At 38.7% G+C, this 19,527-nt stretch overlaps 1 protein-coding gene and 1 long non-coding RNA gene across 8 annotated transcripts in view; one reads left to right on the top strand and one right to left on the bottom strand.

Annotated features, from left to right (window-relative positions):
• The window catches only part of NF1 (neurofibromin 1), a 253,323-nt gene that overhangs the window by 78,718 nt on the left and 155,078 nt on the right, over positions 1-19,527 (bottom strand). The window lies entirely within an intron of this gene.
• Positions 15,914-17,995, top strand: LOC122906435. The gene is made up of 2 exons (XR_006384535.1): positions 15,914-16,197; positions 17,155-17,995. It is a non-coding gene; the product is annotated as an uncharacterized LOC122906435 (long non-coding RNA).

Here is a 19,527-nt window from a genome sequence, read left to right as displayed (position 1 = left end):
CAGGTTGTAAGAAATAGTGAGACTTCATTCTTTTTTATGGCTGAGTAATCTTTCACCATATACATATATATATACCACACTGTCTTTATCTATTCATCTATCAATGGACACTTGGGTTGCTTACACTTTAACTTTGTAAATAATGCTGCTATAAACATAGGGGTGCATATAGCTTTTCAAATTAGTGTTTTTGGTTTTTTGGGGCAAATACTCATTATGGTACTATCTGCATATTCTTAATTTAATACACCCACTATGGGCAGTAATCAAAAACCTAAAATACTTTAACCTATAACCTAGTAAATGCTAGGTAATTCTGACAACAACAAAAAAGGTAAATTCTAGGTAATTCTGACAACAACAAAAAAGGAAACAATACTAAATATCTACCATTAGGACATGACGTAAGTAAATCATGATCCACTGACCAGAATATTATGTGTCTAATAAAAATATTTATTAGAGTTTTTTTCAAGTTTGAAAGGTGGAAAATGCAAATACTAGGAAGATAAGCAAAAGTAATCAGATATAAACATAAATATAGGACTATGTATCAAAAACAACAAAAAAGAGAAATATACCAAAATGCTGATACTGTATACCAAGTATGTTTTATTACCTACTTTGTCCTTGAGAAAAGCCAAGAGATACAAGAAAAGAACTATTTGAAAACCTGTCCACAAGATCTAGGTTGAGCAGGAAAACAAGAAAATGAGACGATGAAAAATGAATTGTGACTAGGTAGGGGTAGCCAACAAACTAGAGGGTATCACGAAGTAAAGATCAGAGATGGAGAAGTATAATCAGAATTCTTGGAAGCACCTATACAGGCATACCTCCTTTTTTTTTTTTTTTTAAATAAAGATTTTATTTAGGTACTTGAGAGAGAGTCAGAGGGAGAAGCAGATTCCCTGCTGAGCAGGGAGCCCGATGTGGGACTCGATCCTGGGACTCCAAGATCATGACCTGAGCCAAAGGCAGTCACTTAATCAGCTGCCTTTGACACCCCCAGGAACCCCCAGGAATACTTCCTTTTATTGGGCTTCATTTACGGTGCTTTGTAGATAGCGTGTTTTCTACAAATTGAAGGTTTTGTTGCCACCCTACACTGAGCAAGTCTATTTGTGCCATTTTTTCCTATAGTGTTTGCTCGCTTTTGTGTCTCTCACATTTTGGTAATTCTCCCAATATTTCTAACTTTTTCATTATCATTATATTAGTTATATGGTGATCTGTGATCAGTGGTGTTTGATGTTACTACTACAACAGTTTTGGGGTGCCAAGAACTGGCCCCATACAAGTTGGTGAGTAAGTAAATGTGTATGTTCTGACTGCTCCACCAACCAACCGCCCTCCCCAACCCCCACTTCACATCTCTCTTCCTCCCCTCCAGCCTCCCTACTCCCTGAGACACAACAGTCTTGAAATCAGGGCCATGAATGACCCTATAATGGCTACTAAGGGTTCAAGTGAAAGGAAGAGCTGCACGTCTCTCACTTTAAATCAAAAGCTAAGGGAACCTGGGTAGTTCAGTCTGTTAAGTGACTTCAGTTCAGGTCAGATCTCTGTCCTGAGACTGAACCTCGCATTGCACTCTGTACTCAGTGGGGAATCTGCTTGAGATACTTTCTTTCTGACCCTCCCCCAGTTCACGTATGCACGCGCATGTGCTCTCTCATTCATTCTCTCTCCAAAATAAATAAATAAATCTTAAAAAAAAAAATAAATCAAAAGCTAGCAATGACCACGCTTAGTAAGGAAGGCATGTCGAAAGTCAAGGTTAGGCCAAAAGCTAAGCCCTTTGTGCCAAAAGGCTAGCCAAATTGTGAATGCAAAGGAAAAGTTCTTGAAGCTACTTCAGTGAACACACAAATGATGAGAGAGCAAAACAGCCTGATTGCTGACATGGAGAAAGTTTTCAGGGTCCGAATAGAAGATGAAGCCAGCCACAACATTCCCGAAGCCAAAGCCTAATCTAGAGCAAGGCCCCAACTCTCTTCGGTTCTGTGAGAGAGGGATGAAGCTGCAGAAGAAAAGTCTGAAGCTGGCGGAGGTTAGTTCATGAGGTTTAAGAAAAGAAGCATTTTCCATAACAGAGAAGCAACAAGAGGAAGCAGCAGGTGCTGAGGCAGAAGCTACAGCAAGATCTCCAGGAGATCCAGCTCAGATCCTTCATGACGGCGGCCACGCCAAACCGCAGGTTTTCAGCGTAGACAAAAATAGCCGTCTATCAGAAGACAACATCATCTAGGACTTTCATAGCTAGAAAGAAACTGATTCATAGCTTCAAAGCTTCAAAGGACAGGCTGAACCTCTTGTTAGGGACTAATGGAGCGGGTGACCTGAAGTTGAAGCCAATGCTCATTTATAAAACGGAAAATCCTGGGGCACTTAAGAATTATGCTAAACCTACTCTGCCTGTGCTCTACGAATGGAACAACAAAGCCTGAATATCAGCACATCTGTTTACAACATGGTTTTACTGAATATTTTAAGCCCACTGTTGAGAACTGTTACTCAGAAAAAAGATTGCTTTCAAAATATGAATGCTTCCTGACAATGCACCTGGTTACCCAAGAGCTGTCATGGAGATGGACGAGAGTAAAGCTGCTTTCGTATCTGCTAACATCCATTCTGCAGCCTATAGATCAAAAAGTGATTGTGACCCTCATGTCTTACTAAATAAATACATTTTATAAGACTACAGCTGCCATAGATACTGATACCAGACGAAGTAAATTAAAAAATTTCTGAAAAGGAGATACCATTCTAGAAGCCATCACTAAAGAGGTCAAAATATCAAGATGAACAGGAGTTTTGGGAGAAGTTGATTTATTTTAAGATTTTATTATTTATCTGACACAGAGAGACAGACAGAGAGCACAAGCAGAGGGAGGAGCAGAGGTAGAGGGAAAAGCAGACACCCTGCTGAACAGGGAGCCCGATGTGGGACTTGATCCCAGAACCCTGGGATCATGACCTGAGATGAAGGCAGCTGCTTAACTGACTAAGCCACCCAGGCGCCCCTGTAAGAAGTTGATTTCAACCTCCTGGATGACTATAGGGGTTTTAAGACGTCAGTGGAAGAAGTAACTGCAGATGTGGTAAAGTAACAAGAAAATAGGATTAGATTAGAAGTGAAGTCTGAAGATGTGACTGAATTGCTGAAACCTCATGTAAAACCTGAAGAGATGAGGAGCTGCTCCTGATGGATGAACAAAGAAAGTGGTTTCTTGAGTTGGAATCTATTCCTGGTAAAGATGCCATGGCAATTGTTGAAATAACAACAAAAGACTTAGACTATGACATACACTTACTTGAAAAAGCAACAGCAGGGTTTCAGAGGACTGACTTCAATGTTGAAAGAAGTTCTACCATGAGTAAAATGTTACTGAACAGCATCACGTGCTACAGAGAAATCATTCCTGAAAGGGAGGTCAATCAGTGCATGGAACTTCCTTGTTGCCTTGTCTTAATTGCCAAGGCCACCTCCGCTTCAGCAACCAGCACCTTGACTGGTCAGCAGCCATTACACCAAGGCAAGAACTTTTACAAGCAAGAAGATTACAACTTGCTGAAAGCTCAAATGATGATTAGCATTTTCAGCATAAAGTATCATCAGTAGAGGAATGTACACTGTTATTTTAGACATGCTGTTGCACACTTTAAGGGCAAACATCACTTTTACATTCAGTGGGAAACCAAAAATTCGTTGGATTCACTTTACGGTGATGTTTGCTTCATTGCAGTGGTCCCGAGCTGAACCTGCAGCTTCTCCAAAGTTGGCCTACACACTTTATGAGCTACCGCTAGCTCCACATGGCCAGTTGCCGTGAGGAGTGCTCCCCCAACAAATCTAACCAGATGAGCTCTTTTCTCTCCTCCAGACAGACAAAACCCCCCAGAACATTCATAATTTCCAAGCCTCAGAATACAGTCTAAACTCTCAATATGGTTTAATTATGGTCAGGCAATTGCCTTCCATTACAGTAAGTAGCATCTTCAAACCTTCCAGCTCCCTCATTGTATAATTCAAGCAAAATGTCTTTTTGTCTCTGGTTCATCATGCTCTTTCCTGCCACCTGGCTTTCAGAGATACTGCATGTCCTCTGCAGTGTATTACTTTCCCTCTTCTTCCCTTGGCAAACTCTTATTCATCCTTCTGATTTTAGTTTAGATATTACTCCCTCCTATGAATTTTTTGACCATTTGATCTGAATTTATAAATAAAGATGAAAGATACATAACTGGTGGGCTAACATCAACTTACTTAAGACAGACCAAGTCAAACCTCTGAAAGTCTTATTCTACAATCTAAGTTTCTTCCATCAGGTCACGTAATAGCTTCAGAGTCCAGAAAAAGGAGAGATCAAAAAGAAGTTATGAATGAAGGAAGGGGTGCTTCGGTGGCTCAGTTGGTTCAAGCCTCCAACTCTTGGTTGTGACTCAGGTCATGATCAAGATCATGGAATTGAGCCCCATGTTGGGCTCCAAGCTCAGTGGGGAGTCTGCATGAGATTCTCTCTCTCCCTCCCCCTGAACCCCCCCCAAAGTAAATAAAATCTTAAAAAAAAAAAAAAGAAAGAAAGAAGGAAGATTTGGCTGGTGGCTACTTATAAGAAATTAGCTCTGGGCAAGTATGAGTTACCTATGGAACAATTCCAGAGAAACGTTAATTCTGATACCTGTGAACAACTTAGTACCAGCAGATTGCTTGAGGGAAACCAGTCAGGGAAACAGAAACAAATGCCACCTCAATTGTTAACGTATTAAGCAGATTAGTTTGCTTCACACTTTGGAAAGTGTTGTGCAAAGTGACGTTTTAAAGAAGCTTAACTTAAGAAAAAAAATGCCATTTTGGCTCAAAGCCCCAACTCCATTAAACATGTTTAGGAACTGGTGGAGACATACGCTCAAGATCCCTATCTATCCTTTCTATAATTCATTGCCTGATACTATGAATCTGTTGGAAGTCACTGATAAGATCGAAGCACAAAAACTAAACACATACACACAGGCACGTGCACACATAGAGTTAAAAGAATGAACTATATAATTCTTTCCTGATCAAAACAGTGTTTTAAATGTACTTAAAGCACATGGCAGTTTAAAAGTGCATGAGAGGTTTTCTCATCTACAGTCTGTGTTATTATCTTGGGCAAGTGATTCAGTGGGTCTTCTGGTAAAAATCTAGTCAAGAACACGTACTCTATATAGGTATTTTAAAGAATACACTAAATCATGTTTATTAAAGCTACTTTTTTTTCTTTAAAGGTTACTGTTGTCCCTTGTTTAAGAGATTCCTGGGCAATCACCAAGATCAGAAATGGAAATGACTGAACCCAGAATGGTACCTAATTCCCCGTGTATGGCAGACCTCAAATAATGAGTTTACAAAGTTTGCTATTTATTTGTCCCATAGGAAATACGATTTAGCAGTAAAAAAAAAAAAAAAATCAGATATCTGAATAATTCACATATATATCTCATAGCCAAGTATCACATAAATCTGATGAAATATTCAATACCAAGAAACACAGTTCTTCACTTTGAGACTTTGTTGCCCATAGTCACCATTCAAACAAACAGAACATTCTGGGAGGCTGAAAGAATTGAAAATGCCTGTCAAATCCTTGCTTCCACAGAAAATAAATGAAGATTGAATGCTTTTCTTGAGGAAGAAAAGAAACAAAGTATCAGTAAGGGAAAACAAAGATGCATCACCACAATAACCACCAGGAAGGCCCTTGTTTGCCAAACAAAGCCTCAGCAACCGCTCCTGCGTGTAAGACATCATGTAACGTAAGAGTAACTGGCACACGGCCACATCCATTTACCAGACCGACTACTCAGAAAGCAGATATTCAGCTGTAGTTCCTCATACTGATGACAAATAGGCAAAGAAACATTTAACAATGCCATCCATTGATAAGTTCTAATATTTCCTCATAGTGTGGCTTTTCTACAATGATTACATGAAATCTTTCTTGCTTTAACCAAGTATATACCTGAAGTGCTAGAAGTCTCTTGCCCTGACTCTAAGTTAAAAAAACAATAAAAGCTGCAGGACAGTATAAACTTAGAGACACTGTGAAGTTTCTTTAAAGCACATGTAAATTAATCAAAGCACCAAAGAGTCACCTGAAACTAGTAAAACATCTTCAAACATTAAGTATGAGTTGACTATAAACTGATATTAATTTTTTTAAAAATATTTTTATTTATTTATTTGACAGAGATCACAAGTAGGCAAAGAGGCAGGCAGAGAGAGAGAGAGGAGGAAGCAGGCTCCTCGAGGAGCAGAGAGCCCAATGTGGAGCTCGATCCCAGGATCCTGGGATCATGAGCTGAGCCAAAGACAGAGGCTTTAACCCACTGAGCCACCCAGGTGCCCCCTGATTTTAATTTTTAACATAAATGTCACACATGATGCAAGTATTACTAAGGGCCAGTTTGTAAGTCACATAAGAAAAAACTCATTTTAAACAAAAAACAGTATTACTTAGCTTGACATTTTGTCTTAACAAAAAAATTTCAAGTATGAAGATTTTCTTGCCATATCTAAATAGACTTCAGACTTTGACAGTCCTTCCAAAAACAATTTCCTTTCTTTTTTTTTTTTTAAATATTTTATTTATTTATTTGTCAGAGAGAGAGGGAGAGAGAGCAAGCACAGGCAGACAGAGAGGCAGGCAGAGGCAGAGGGAGAAGCAGGCTCCCTGCCAAGCAAGGAGCCCGATGTGGGACTCGATCCCAGGACGCCGGGATCATGACCTGAGCCGAAGGCAGCTGCTTAACCAACTGAGCCACCCAGGCGTCCCCAAAAACAATTTCCTTTAAATGTTGTGCTCAAAGGCAGCAGGATTTGAAGTATATCACGTCCAACAGGGACTCTTCTGAAAGGAACAATAGTCACTTGGATGTATTTACTCTTTTTTTTTTTTTAAGGATTATTTATTTATTTATTTGACAGAGAGAAATCACAAGTAGACAGAGAGGCAGGCAGAGAGAGAGAGGGAAGCAGGCTCCCCGCCGAGCAGAGAGCCCGATGCGGGACTCGATCCCAGGACTCTGAGATCATGACCTGAGCCGAAGGCAGCAGCTTAACCCACTGAGCCACCCAGGCGCCCCTGGATGTATTTACTCTTAATTGCTGGTTTTATAATTTGTCCATGTTGTTTTATATATTCAAAGCTCTTCAGGACATCTTGGGATTATCTCCTTTCAAGGATCACATACTTACACTAAAGGAGGTGAACCACAATTCATTAAAACAACAACAACTGGTGGGGTGCCTGGATGGCATGGTCAGTTAAGTGTCAGACTCTTGATTTTGACTCAGGAGATTTAGGATCTCAGGGTCCTAAGGCTGAGCTCCGCATCAGGCTCTGTGCTTCCCATGGAGTCTGTGGGAGATTCTTTCTCTCCATTTTCCTCTGCCCCTCCCACCCCTTTGTGCCACTCTTGCTCACTCTAATAAATAAAATCTTAAAAAAAAAAAATACTGTTTTTTTTTATAGCAATACATAGATTGTAGCCACTAATCGTATTATTTTATAGCACATGTCAAGTCACAACTACCAGATTATTCAGAATCAGTCATTAAATCATCTTTGATGAGTAAACAAAAGCCTTGTTTCACTAACACCCAAGGTCACCATACTTCTTTCTATAAACCAAGTAGGCAGAAAACAAAACCACTAGAGAAATCTTTTGGCTCAATTTAGAACTCCAATCCTAATTGCTATTATTAAATCAAGTCTTCTTCCTTCAAATTATAGTCACGTGTGTCTATAATTTAAACTGGTAATTAGTCTTAATACTATCACTGAATGATTAAATATAACAATTAAAAGGTAGGTTCATTTATTAAGTATTCTATGAATTACCACCTACTCTGCTACATTCTTGGTTTCTAGATAAAGACATCTAGACCGAGGAGCTAAAACTCCAAGAGGAGAACAGAAAATTTATATTCCATACACCCTTAGCTTCACTGCGGCATTATTTAAAATAGTCAGAGGGAACCTGGGTGGTTCAGTTGGTTAAGCATATGATTCCTGATTTCAGCTCAACTCATGATCTCAGGATCATGGGAAGGAGTCCTGTGTTGGGAATCCATGCTCAGTGGGGAGTCTGCTTAGGATTCTCTCTCTCTCTCTTTCCCTCTCCCTCTGTCTCTCCTCCTGTGCATGTGCACACACACATACTCTCTCTCTCAAAAGAAGACATCTTTAAAAAAATAAAAATTAAAAATTAAATAGCCAAGACACGGAAGCAACTTAAGTGTCCACTGATGAAATGGATTAAGAAAATGTCACACACACACACACACAATGTTATTCGCTATAAAAAAGAAGTATATCTTACCATTTATACCATGGATGGACACATGGCATTGCACTAGGAGAAATAAATTAGAGAAAGCCAAATACTGTATGATTTCATTTACATGTGGATTTTAAAAAAACAAAAAAGTGAACACACAGATACAGAGAAGAGATTGGTGGTTGCCAAAGGCAAGGGCTGGGGGTGGGTGGGTGAAATGGGAGAAAGTAGTCAAAAGGTACAAATTCAAGTTATAAAATAAGTAATTCCTTAGGATGTAATGTACAGCATGGTGACCATAATTAATAATACTGTATTAAATATTTGAAAGTTGCTAAGAGTAGATCTTAAAAATTCTCCTCACAAGAAAAAAATTTCATGACTATGCGTGTGATGGATATTAACTGGATTTATTGTGATAATCATTTTGCAATATATATACAACTACTGAATCATTTTGTTGTACACCTGAAACTAATAAAAGATTATCTGTCAATTATATTTCAATTAAAAAAGGAAAAATTATATTCTAATATCACCACTGTTAAACAATAATAGAATATGCAATGGTTTAGTAAGGAGGTATTTTGCCAAAATTTGCCTTAAAAAGACAGAGGAGAACAAATGTTGGATGAGGCAGTGGAGAAATTTAAGTTTTTGTACACTGCTGGTGGAAATGTCAAATGATAAACTTGCTTTGTAAAACAGTTTGGCAAACCCTCAAAAGGTTAAACATCAAGTTATAATTCTACTCCAAAGATACATACCTAAGAAAGTAAAATACATATATCCAGACAAAAATTATATATGAATATCTATAGCAGCATTATTGATAATAGCAAAAAATGGAACAATATCCATGACCAGATGAATGGGTTAACAAGATGTGGTATGTGCATGCAATGGAATATTATTCAGCTATAAAAAGGAATAAAGTAATGATAACATGCTACAACCTCCATGAACCCTGAAAAAATTTTGTAAACTAAAAGAAGCCAATCACAAAAGAGCACATACTGTATGAGTCCCTGAAGAGGCAAATCCATAAAGGTATGGATGCCGGGGACTAGGAAGTGTGAATGGGGTCAGAAAAAAGAGTAACTAATGGGTATGGGTTTTTTTTTGGGGGGGGGTGATTAAATGTCTAACGTAGACATAACTGCACAACTCAGTTAATATAGTAAATATACTAAAAACTACTGAACTGTATACTTAAAAAAAAGTAAATTTTAAAATACATGAATTTGATCTCACTAAAGCTGTTATTATTATTATATTTTAAACTTACCTAGAGGAATAATGGGTCAGGTTACTAAGATGGGTCTTGAATCAATAGTAGGAGTTTGCCCTACATTAAAGGAAGGGCATCAGGGTGGCTCATTCACTGATGAGCCTTCAGCTCAGGTCATGATCCCAGGGTCCTGGGATTGAGCCCCACACTGGGCACTCTGCTCAGCAGGAAGCCTGCTTGTGTTCCCTCTCTCACTGTCTCTCTCTCCCGTGTCAATTAAATAAATAAATAAATAAATAAAATCTTTAAAACAAAACAAAACAAAAAAACGAAGGGCATCCAAGGCCAACGGTAAGATGGTCAGTGCTGCTGAAGCTCAAGGCTAGGCCTTATAATACAAGGTCTCAACCATCCTTCTATAGATGTTACTACACACTGTGATGGCTAGTCTTCTGTTATTAAACTTAAATGACCAACTGAAACAAATGGTTTTAGGACTTTTTGACCACTGTAAAAGTAATGTACAGAATGCTCATTTGGCATTACCAAAGGGGGTATATAAATGTCTTACATATGAAAATTTAGCTAACAGGAGCACATAAAAAGTTTTATCTGGAAGTAACATGGTCATATTTTAGAGAAATCATTCTGGTGGTAATGTGGAAAATGGAGAGGATGGGGTAATATCCTGGTGACAAGGAATCCAATTAGGAAGTTGTTGTAATAGCCTAGACCAGAGATGAGCAAATCGTGGTCCACCAGCAATATACTGCCTACATGCCCTTGTGGCCTGTTTTTGCAGGGCCTGCAAACTAAGAATGGCTCTAACATTTTGTGTGTGTGGGGTGTGTGTGTGTGTGTGTATACACATATATGTATATATACATATATATATATATATGAACATACAATGTATGTGTATGTGTGTACACACACATATAAACATATAATGTATTATTTGTCCCTGGGGTACAGGGGTACACGTCTGTGACTCATCAGGCTTACACATTTCATAGCACTCACCATAGGCTCTAACATTTTTAAAAAGCTGTTCAAAACAAAGTAATCCCCCTCCCCCAAGAAAAAGAAAAAACAAACTAAAAAATCTTTCTGGTTTGGGCTTTACACCAAAATATTTACTGTGTGGTCCTTTACTTTAATGTTTGCTAACCTCAGCTTTGACAATTGATTAAACTGTAAACAGAGTTTAAAATATGAGGATAAAGCATAAAAAAATTTCTGAAGCAAAATCAGTAAGACTTAATGACTGATCAGTTATATGTGGTTAGGAGCAGGTAGAAGTAAAGATGGATGTTAAGGCTTCCATTCAGAGCTCAAAGAAGATGGAGATACCATTACCCAAAGGAAGGAAAGAGAAAGAAATAGAATCTCTCTCCTAAAAACTAAATTACTTTTTTCCCATTGGAAATAAATAAAAATAAAATAAAATAAGAAAAAAATAAGAATAAATGATAACAAGCCAAAATTAGGTAACAGACTTACAGTATTATAAAATTAGGAAACAACTTGTTCCAAGACAGACATTTGCCTGTGGAACATGTATTTTGCAACTAAGGGGAAATGTGTTATCTTTTCCTGTTAGAGTTCTAAAACAAAAAGGCTGGTATTTTACCACAGAAGAGAAAAGTGCTTAAGCACAATTCTAAAAGGTATCACATTCAAGTCTAATATAACAATATCCTGCTTATGTGTATTTGTACATCCACTTTCTCAGGGGGCTCACAAATGGTTTCTTTACAAGTAACTGTCCACAATGAAAGCCACTTGTGGGGCACCTGGTGGCTCAGTGGGTTAAAGCCTCTGCCTTCGGCTTGGGTCATGGTCTCAGGGTCCTGGGATCGAGTCCCGCATCGGGCTCTCTCCTCAGCGGGGAGCCTGCTTCTCTCTCTCTCTCTGCCTGCCTCTCTGCCTACTTGTGATCTCTCTCTCTATCAAATAAATAAATAAAATCTTAAAAAAAAATAAAGAAAGCCACTTACTTGTGCTACACACTCCTGAAATGTTTTAAATATTCTACTTTCAAATACAGGTAAAAGCGCACCAGTAGCATGACAAAAACGTCAATCCCCAAACACCTTAACTGCTTTCTGAACTAACCAAACATACATAACTTCCAAAATGTTCAATTTAAGCGACATAAGGCACAGGAGCAATAAGTGTCCACAGCATTATACTTACACGTTATCTTTTTTTTTTTTTTAAGATTTTATTTATTTATTTGACAGAAAGATCACAAGTAGGCAGAGAGGCAGGCAGAGAGAGAGAAAGGAGGAAGCAGGCTCCCTGCAGAGCAGGGAGCCCGATGTGAGGCTCGATTCCAGGACCCTGGGATCATGACCTGAGCCGAAGGCAGAGGCTTTAACCCACTAAGCCACCCAGGCGCCCTTATACGTTATCTTTTAAAAAGCAAAAAGTTCTTCATTGCCAAAAGTGTTTGCGTAACTGCCACCCAAGAAAACTTTTAAGTGTCCTATTTATGAGACAAAAATTCAAAGACCAAAGAGAAAAGTTACGGATGGGAAGACGGGGCCTAATTGTTTCTAGAATAACATACTCAAATTGCTTGGAATTCTCAAGAAATTGCTACACAAAATTTATGAGCATTGAGATGATTTTATAAATAAGAACACTTTTCTCCATTTTTTAAGAGTTCTGAAAGAGTATGTGAAGGTAGAAAGTTCTAGAAACGCCAAAAAAAAAAAAAAACCCAAAACAAAAAAAAAGGTAGGCCAATTCAAGGTAATATAAGTATGTAAAGGAAGATACTGCTCTTCTAATTGCTTGCTAGTTCTAAAGCGCCAGCATTAAGTATGAGAAATTTAAATTTCCCAGAAAAAAAAATTAACAACATAATTGCTATTCTTACATCAATTCTGGCTACTATTTGCCCAATGCTTATTATATGCTGGGCACCGTACTGAATGCCATTCAAATATTATCACAATTAATACTCACAGTAAACCTATAAGCTTGGCACAGACCCCACAATCCTTCATCTGAAACCCCTGGGACAAGACATACTTCCAAATTTAGAGTTGTTCAGATTTTGAGGAAGACAATACAGTGCACATATTGTTTGTAGTAGTTTGGGTTCCAGCAGGAAACAGACGACACACTCACACTGAGCTATTGGAGAATATGTATTAAGGAGGGGGAAGGGTTTAGTATAAGAGAGATAGGAAAACTATAAAAGACAGAGAGAGAGCAGACCTGAAGGAGCAGAGCAAGGAGCAGTTACCAGACACCAGACACAGAGAGGGCTGCCTGACAAAAACTGTTATCTTCACAGAGGGATGCAGTCAACCCACAGTGACCTTGCAGGAATACATTATTTCCAACAGGTCACATGGAATGAATGAGGAAAGAAGCTCAATGCTATCTTCCACACAGGGCAGCCTCTCAGGGGACAACAGAGTGGAGAGGTAGAGGGAGTGGATCTGGAGAGGCAAAGGCAAATTATCCAGCGCACAGGTGTATCAATCAGCACGAACTTCTGTCACAATGCCAAAATAACCCTCAACAAAAGACAACAGAGATTTATTTCTCACTTGTATCATGTCACCCAGCAGTTCAATCACATCTAAGAGCCCCATGCTGAACCCTCTGTTTCTAGTGGGTTCTGACATGAGAACAAGATGAAGAATGGTGAGAAGGCCTGGAAGGGAGACACATCAGGGGAATCTACATTCTGCTGACCAGGACACAGTCACATAGTACCATCTAACTACAAAGATGCTTGGAGTGGTATGGTAACGTACCAAGAAGGAACAGTAGAAACACAAATATAAGTACTAGTCGTATTATGTATTACATAATCCACACTAAGTGGGACAAATATAGATAGTACTAGTAATAATGAAAAGCCTCACACCAGTGCAGGTTAGAAGTTTCTACCAAGTAAGTTTTGTTACCAAACTTTTTCTTTTTTGGGCAAAACTTTACATTTTCGGAGGATTTGGGATCTCAGAACTGCAGATAAAGCTATTATGAATGTGCACTATGATCCACATTATACAAATACAAAACTCTCTCAAACAGCAGTCAGAAAACAGAGATGGGACTTCAACTGAGACCTGTGACTGGCAAACTTACACTTGGGAAAACAGCAAATGACCAGGTGGCTCTTATTATTTTTGACATCATTAATGATATCAGCCCTTGAACATGACAAAACAAAGGAGATACCGCCATATAGTCCAATGTTCATTGTGTCCTGTTCTGTCCCACCACTCACTGTGCTAGCAGGTAAAGGGGATACAAAGAGTAAGAGGTAATGCCGGACGATGAAACACAAGAATATGGTGGAAGAAAGATTTAGGATACTTCTATGGTAAAAAGCAGACTCTGATTAGTGCTCTAAAAGTCTGAAGTCTTAAAATGACTGATTCTGAAGTGTAGAATTAGGGAAAGCTCACATAAAAGGCACCACCATTAGAGTTAGAGCTGGAAAGAAGCACAAAATTTTGAACACGGAAGAAGTACTTGGGCAGACAGGGAAGGCTATGCAAATGAACAGAGGCAGGAGGTATTTAAAGGCCTAAATAATGGATGGCAAATGATTTTTGTTTAGGAGCATCAGAGTGCTGGAGAGTTCAGAATTTTAAATTTTACTTAATTATCATCACAATGCCCAGGCAGCTTAAGATTAGTATGAAAAAGAAGGTAATGAGGAGTCCAAGGTTGGAGAGCCATTTTGCTAGGTGATGATGTAATTAACTGAGAAAGATTGAGAAGAAACTATCTGGGCTGGAAACTGGGAAAGGGAAAAGTTCTGAATTTTAAATTTTAAATAAGTTGAGACTGAAGTGTTTGAAGCATCACTAGGAGTTACCAGCGCATTACCTGAGTATTCTGGTTTAAAAAATTCTACTCCGTTGCTAAGAGGTTTTTTATGCTGACTTCTAGGTCTAACACACTAACCTCCAATTAAGTGAGGTTCTCTGTTATATGTACCATATAAATAAGATGTAGCAAGCACTGTTCTATTCATTCAGGAGAAATATAAATCCTTACAGCAAAGTAAAACAAGTGAGGAACATGTACCGACTTGTACTTCTGCCATTTATGGAGCAATTTCCTTGTATGTCAACACCACCGTTCACAGCCCTGCAATTTTTAAAGAGTGCTGGCCAATGTAATGAAAACATTAGCACAATATAACCAAACTCTTCCCTGTATGCTAGTTATCAAGGAAAAGAAGTAATCAAAAGACAAAATTTCTTTAAAGAATATACTTAATGTGCTTCAATGTGGATGGTTTAATCTATATATAAAACTTTGTTGGGAGGGGTGCCTAGATGGCTCAGTTGGTTGGGCAACCAACTCTTTTTTTTTTTTTTAAGATTTTATTTATTTATTTGACAGACAGAAATCACAAGTAGGCAGAGAGGCAAGCAGCTAGAGAGGGGGAAGCAGGCTCCCCACTAAGCAGAGAGCTTGATGCAGGGCTTGATCCCAGGAACCTGAGATCATGACCTGAGCCGGAGGCAGAGGCTTAACCCACTGGGCCACCCAGGTGCCCCCCAGCTCCTGATTTCAACTCAGGTCATGATCTCAGGGTGGTGGGACTGAGCCCTGAATCAGGCTCTGCGATCAGCAGGGAGTCCTCTTGCCTCTTTGTCTCATTCTCTCTCTCTCTCTCTCTCTAAAATAAACAAATAAATCTTTAACCAAAAACAAAAACAAAAAACTCTGTTGGGCACCTGGCTGGCCTAGTCACAAGGCAGGTGACTCTTGATCTCAGGGTTGTGAGTTCAAACCCCACACTGGGTGTGGAGTCTACTTTAAAAAAAAAATTACTTAAAAACAACTCTGTTAATGCAGTATGACAGTATCACTTTCATATGCGATCCTTTTCTTTGTTTTATATTAATAAAGTTTAACTTCTTCTCTATAGGTGTCTTTAATTATATATTGTTAAATGTCTGGAATGCTATATTCCCAAATTTTTTTTTAATACTTCAAAATAACCATGGTCAGAAACTACCAATAAACATATTTACAAGACCTTCAAGAAAAATAAAGACACCTATCTCTAGTATACTTACTTGATTGTAAGTCATGATAATCACAGCACGCAAAATAACATATTCCTCTAGTCAGTGCAGTGAAGAAACTATGTAATGAATACACAGATAAGAGGAATGAGAAAAGATATATTCACTGGATTCCTTAAGCAAGTAGAGGGACACCTGGGTGGCTCAGTTAAGCATCTGCCCTCAGCTCAGGTCATGAACGGAGGGTCTTGAGATCTAGTCCCGCATCAGGCTCCTTGCTCAGAGTGTGGCCTGCTTCTCCTTCTCCCTCTGCCTGCTAGTTGCCCTGTGTGTGCTCTCTCTGACAAACAAATAAATGAAATCTTAAAAAAAAAAAAAAAAAAGCATGTAGATTTTGGAAAGACTTTGCCTTCCTTGATCTCTGCCAAGGTCTGTGTGCTTACACCAGTTGTTTGGAAAGCACCCAATAGGAGATTTTCAAAGAGTAAATGGCAGGTCAAGTTCAGAACACGTGACTTCCTCACTAATTATATTTAAAGAGCATACAGTAGAAGTTAAGATTCCCCACAAGACACTGAAGAAAACCTGAGTTCACAATCCTCAAAGAAAAAACATCGAAAGGTAATATTAATTTGAAATTTTCTGAATTATATATTAGAACCAAATGTAAATTAGAGTTCTAAAATTGAAGTGTGAGCTTTAAGTTAAAAACAAAACAAAACAAAAAAGAATATTTAACCATGACCAACATGTGCTAACTGTATTATCTCAGATGTGGCAACCTATTAGATTTGAATGTAAGATAAAAGAAAATTAGGGGAGCCTGGGTGGCTCAGTTGTTAAATGGCTGCCTTCAGCTCAGGTCATGATTCTGAGGTCCTGGGACTAAGCCCCGTATGGGCTTCTCTGCTCAGTGGGAAGCCTGCTTCTCCCTTTCCTACTCCCCCTGCTTGTGTTCCCTCTCTCGCTGTGTCTGTCAAATAAATAAATAAAATCTTAAAAAAATAAAAATTAACCTTACTTTAAAAATGGTTTACTATTGAACTTTAGGTCTTTGTCTATTCTATGCTTTCACATTCCAGATCTACTAACAAATTCTGGACTAAGAGTCAGACTCAAGTTCTAGTTCTGGTCATTTTTAGATATGCATCCACAAGAACTTGTGCCCTTTGTCTGAGCCCATCTGTAAAATGAAGGAACGGACATTGATTCCTCTAAATTTCCCTCTACCTTAAAAACTGTGATATTGTTGTTTTGGTTTTTTTTTAGATTTTATTTATTTATTTGAGAGAGAGCACAAGCAGGGGTACCAGCAGAGGGAGAGAGAGAGAAGCAGGTTCCTCCATTAGCAGGGAGCCCAACACAGAGCTCAATCTGTGATTGACCTGAGCTGAAGACAAGACACTTAATGGACCGAGCCACCCAGGCGCCCCAAAAACTATGAAACTGTTAAACCAAAGACTGGCATTTCCCCAGGACTGGAAGGAGGTTTCCTTCAGTTTTCCCCCTTTAAAAAAAAGCTGGTTCTTAGATTTGTGTTCAAAGTGTCAGTAAATTTCTTTAATTGTTCTGAAACAGGAAAATGATGTTCAAGCTATCATTCATCAGCCTGTTCCTCCTGTTTGTCACTAACACTTCGGGGATAACTACAGAACTGATGACCTCTGGGTCTACGACAGACTCAAGTCCCAGGAAGAGCCTGAATTCCATGACAACCCCAAGTTTCAAGACAACTCTGAATGCCAACACAAATTTGAGTTTCAAGACAACTTTAAATCTCCATACAACCTCAAAATCCAAGACAACTTCAAACCTCCCGATGATCTCAAATATGAAGATGATCTCAAATGCCAAGACAACTCAGTTAACAACAGTGAGCCCAAAGATAGTCATGACCAGAAATGGAAATACTATGAAAAGTGGTAGCACAACACTGAATCCAATGGTCAACATTCACTTTCTTCTCTATATACTATGCTTGCTGTTCTGTGTGTGCTCAGGCTGAAGTGGACTTGAATGGTCTGCACTCCTAGCTCAGTTCATTACTATCTGCTCAATTACAACAAGCACGCTAAGAAAATCAAATTTATTTCAGCTTATTTCTTAGGAAGTTATCATTATTCTAGCTTAATTAAGTTGTAAATTTTCATTGTGTAAGTTTAATAATTACCTCAATATAATGCTTTCCTTCCTTATAAATGCCAAAACAAGCAAAATACTACACATTTGCCTTTTAAATGTTTGCAAAATTGAACAGAAACTCAGATTTTTACATTAAAAGTTTAAGAAATTATGTTGGTGATGTTTAACCAAAGTACACCTATGTGTGAGAGAGGGGGATAGGAGATGGGGAATGAAGACTGGCGTGTGTTATGTTTGTACTGCTTTATTTTTTATTAAATAGCAAATGCTAATCTTTTTTTTTTAAGATGTGTTTATTTACTTTAGAAAGAGAGCGCACACAAGTGGGAGGGGCAGAGGGAGAGAGAGAATCTCAAGCAGACTCTGCAATGAGCTTGACTCCACAACACTGAGATCATGATCTGAGCCAAAACCAAGAGTAGGACACTCAACTGACTGCACCACCCAGGCACCCCAGTAAGTAGACATCTTAAAGGAAATACTACAGTACTGCACAAAACAACAAGCACCTATCTGTGTCACCACAGTTCATAAAGATGAAATAGTAATATGTTGTCACAGTAAAAAAAGGTGCCAATTCTGGGGGAGGGGAAGTTTGAAAAAAATTTTTAAGTTTTTCTTATTTATTTAAGTAATCTCTACACCCAACATGAGACTTGAACTCATGTCCCCAAGATCAAGAGTCACATGCTCTTCCAACTGAGCCAGACTGCTAACTATTGTAATGCATAATACAGCTGGTCCAATGACAAGATTATTTTGCTGAGTAAACCTTTATCTGGTGTTTAAAAGGTCATTTGTAAATTAGATGCCTAGAATTCAAAACTCTTCCCTGTAGAAACATATCTCATAAATATTAGAGAGTTTCATGCTGTCTACAAAGGTTGATTTAGCCCAAAAACCTTGTACCTAACTTTCACACTGGTAATAACCACGTCATTAATAGTGTAGTTGTTAAGGTTTGAAACCCAGCTGATTCTCAAGAACTGTGCCACCATGAGTTAAATACATAACCCAGTGCAATTTCATAACTTCAGTAATAAACTGATTACAAATGAATCACTTTGGATGCCTGTTGAATACGTAAATTAGGCTCTCCACAAGAGATTTTTTTTTTAAAAGGAACAATTTATTTTTTAAGATTTTATTTATTTATTTGACAGAGAGAAATCACAAGTAGTCGGAGAGGCAGGCAGAGAGAGAGAGAGGGAAGCAGGCTCCCTGCTGAGCAGAGAGCCCGATGCGGGACTCGATTCCAGGACCCTGAGACCATGACCTGAGCCGAAGGCAGCGGCTTAACCCACTGAGCCACCCAGGCGCCCCTCCACAAGAGATTTTGATTTGGTAGCTCATGGTAGGGCCTGGGGATATGTTTGCTTGTTTTAATTTTCCAGGTCATTCTGACAGCTAGGTCTGGGAATGACCAACAATTTCTCTTAAGTTTCAGTTTATATACATGTCAATCATTGTTAGTAACAACACCTCATGGGACACCTAGGTGGCTCAGTCAGTTACGTGTCTGCCTTCCACTTGGGTTGTGATCCCAGGGTCCTGGGATCGAGTCTCCCATTGGGCTCCTTGCTCAGCAGGGAGCCTGCTGCTCCCCCTGCTTGTGCTCTCTCTCTCTGACAGATAAAATCTTAAAAAAGAATAAAAAACAAAAAACCACACACACAAGGCCTCAGAAAGTTACTGTTAGGGTTAGAGGAAAATTCTATCACATGCACAATTTGCCTGACGCACAGAAAGCACTCAGGAAATGTTAGCTGTTACCATTATTATTACTACTAACTACTATCCCAAAAGCAA

Source organism: Neovison vison, chromosome 5 (genome assembly GCF_020171115.1).
Source record: "Neovison vison isolate M4711 chromosome 5, ASM_NN_V1, whole genome shotgun sequence".
NCBI lineage: Eukaryota > Metazoa > Chordata > Mammalia > Carnivora > Mustelidae > Neogale > Neogale vison.
The sequence above is the reverse complement of the archived record's forward strand: the minus strand, read 5'-3'. Positions and strand labels throughout refer to the sequence as shown.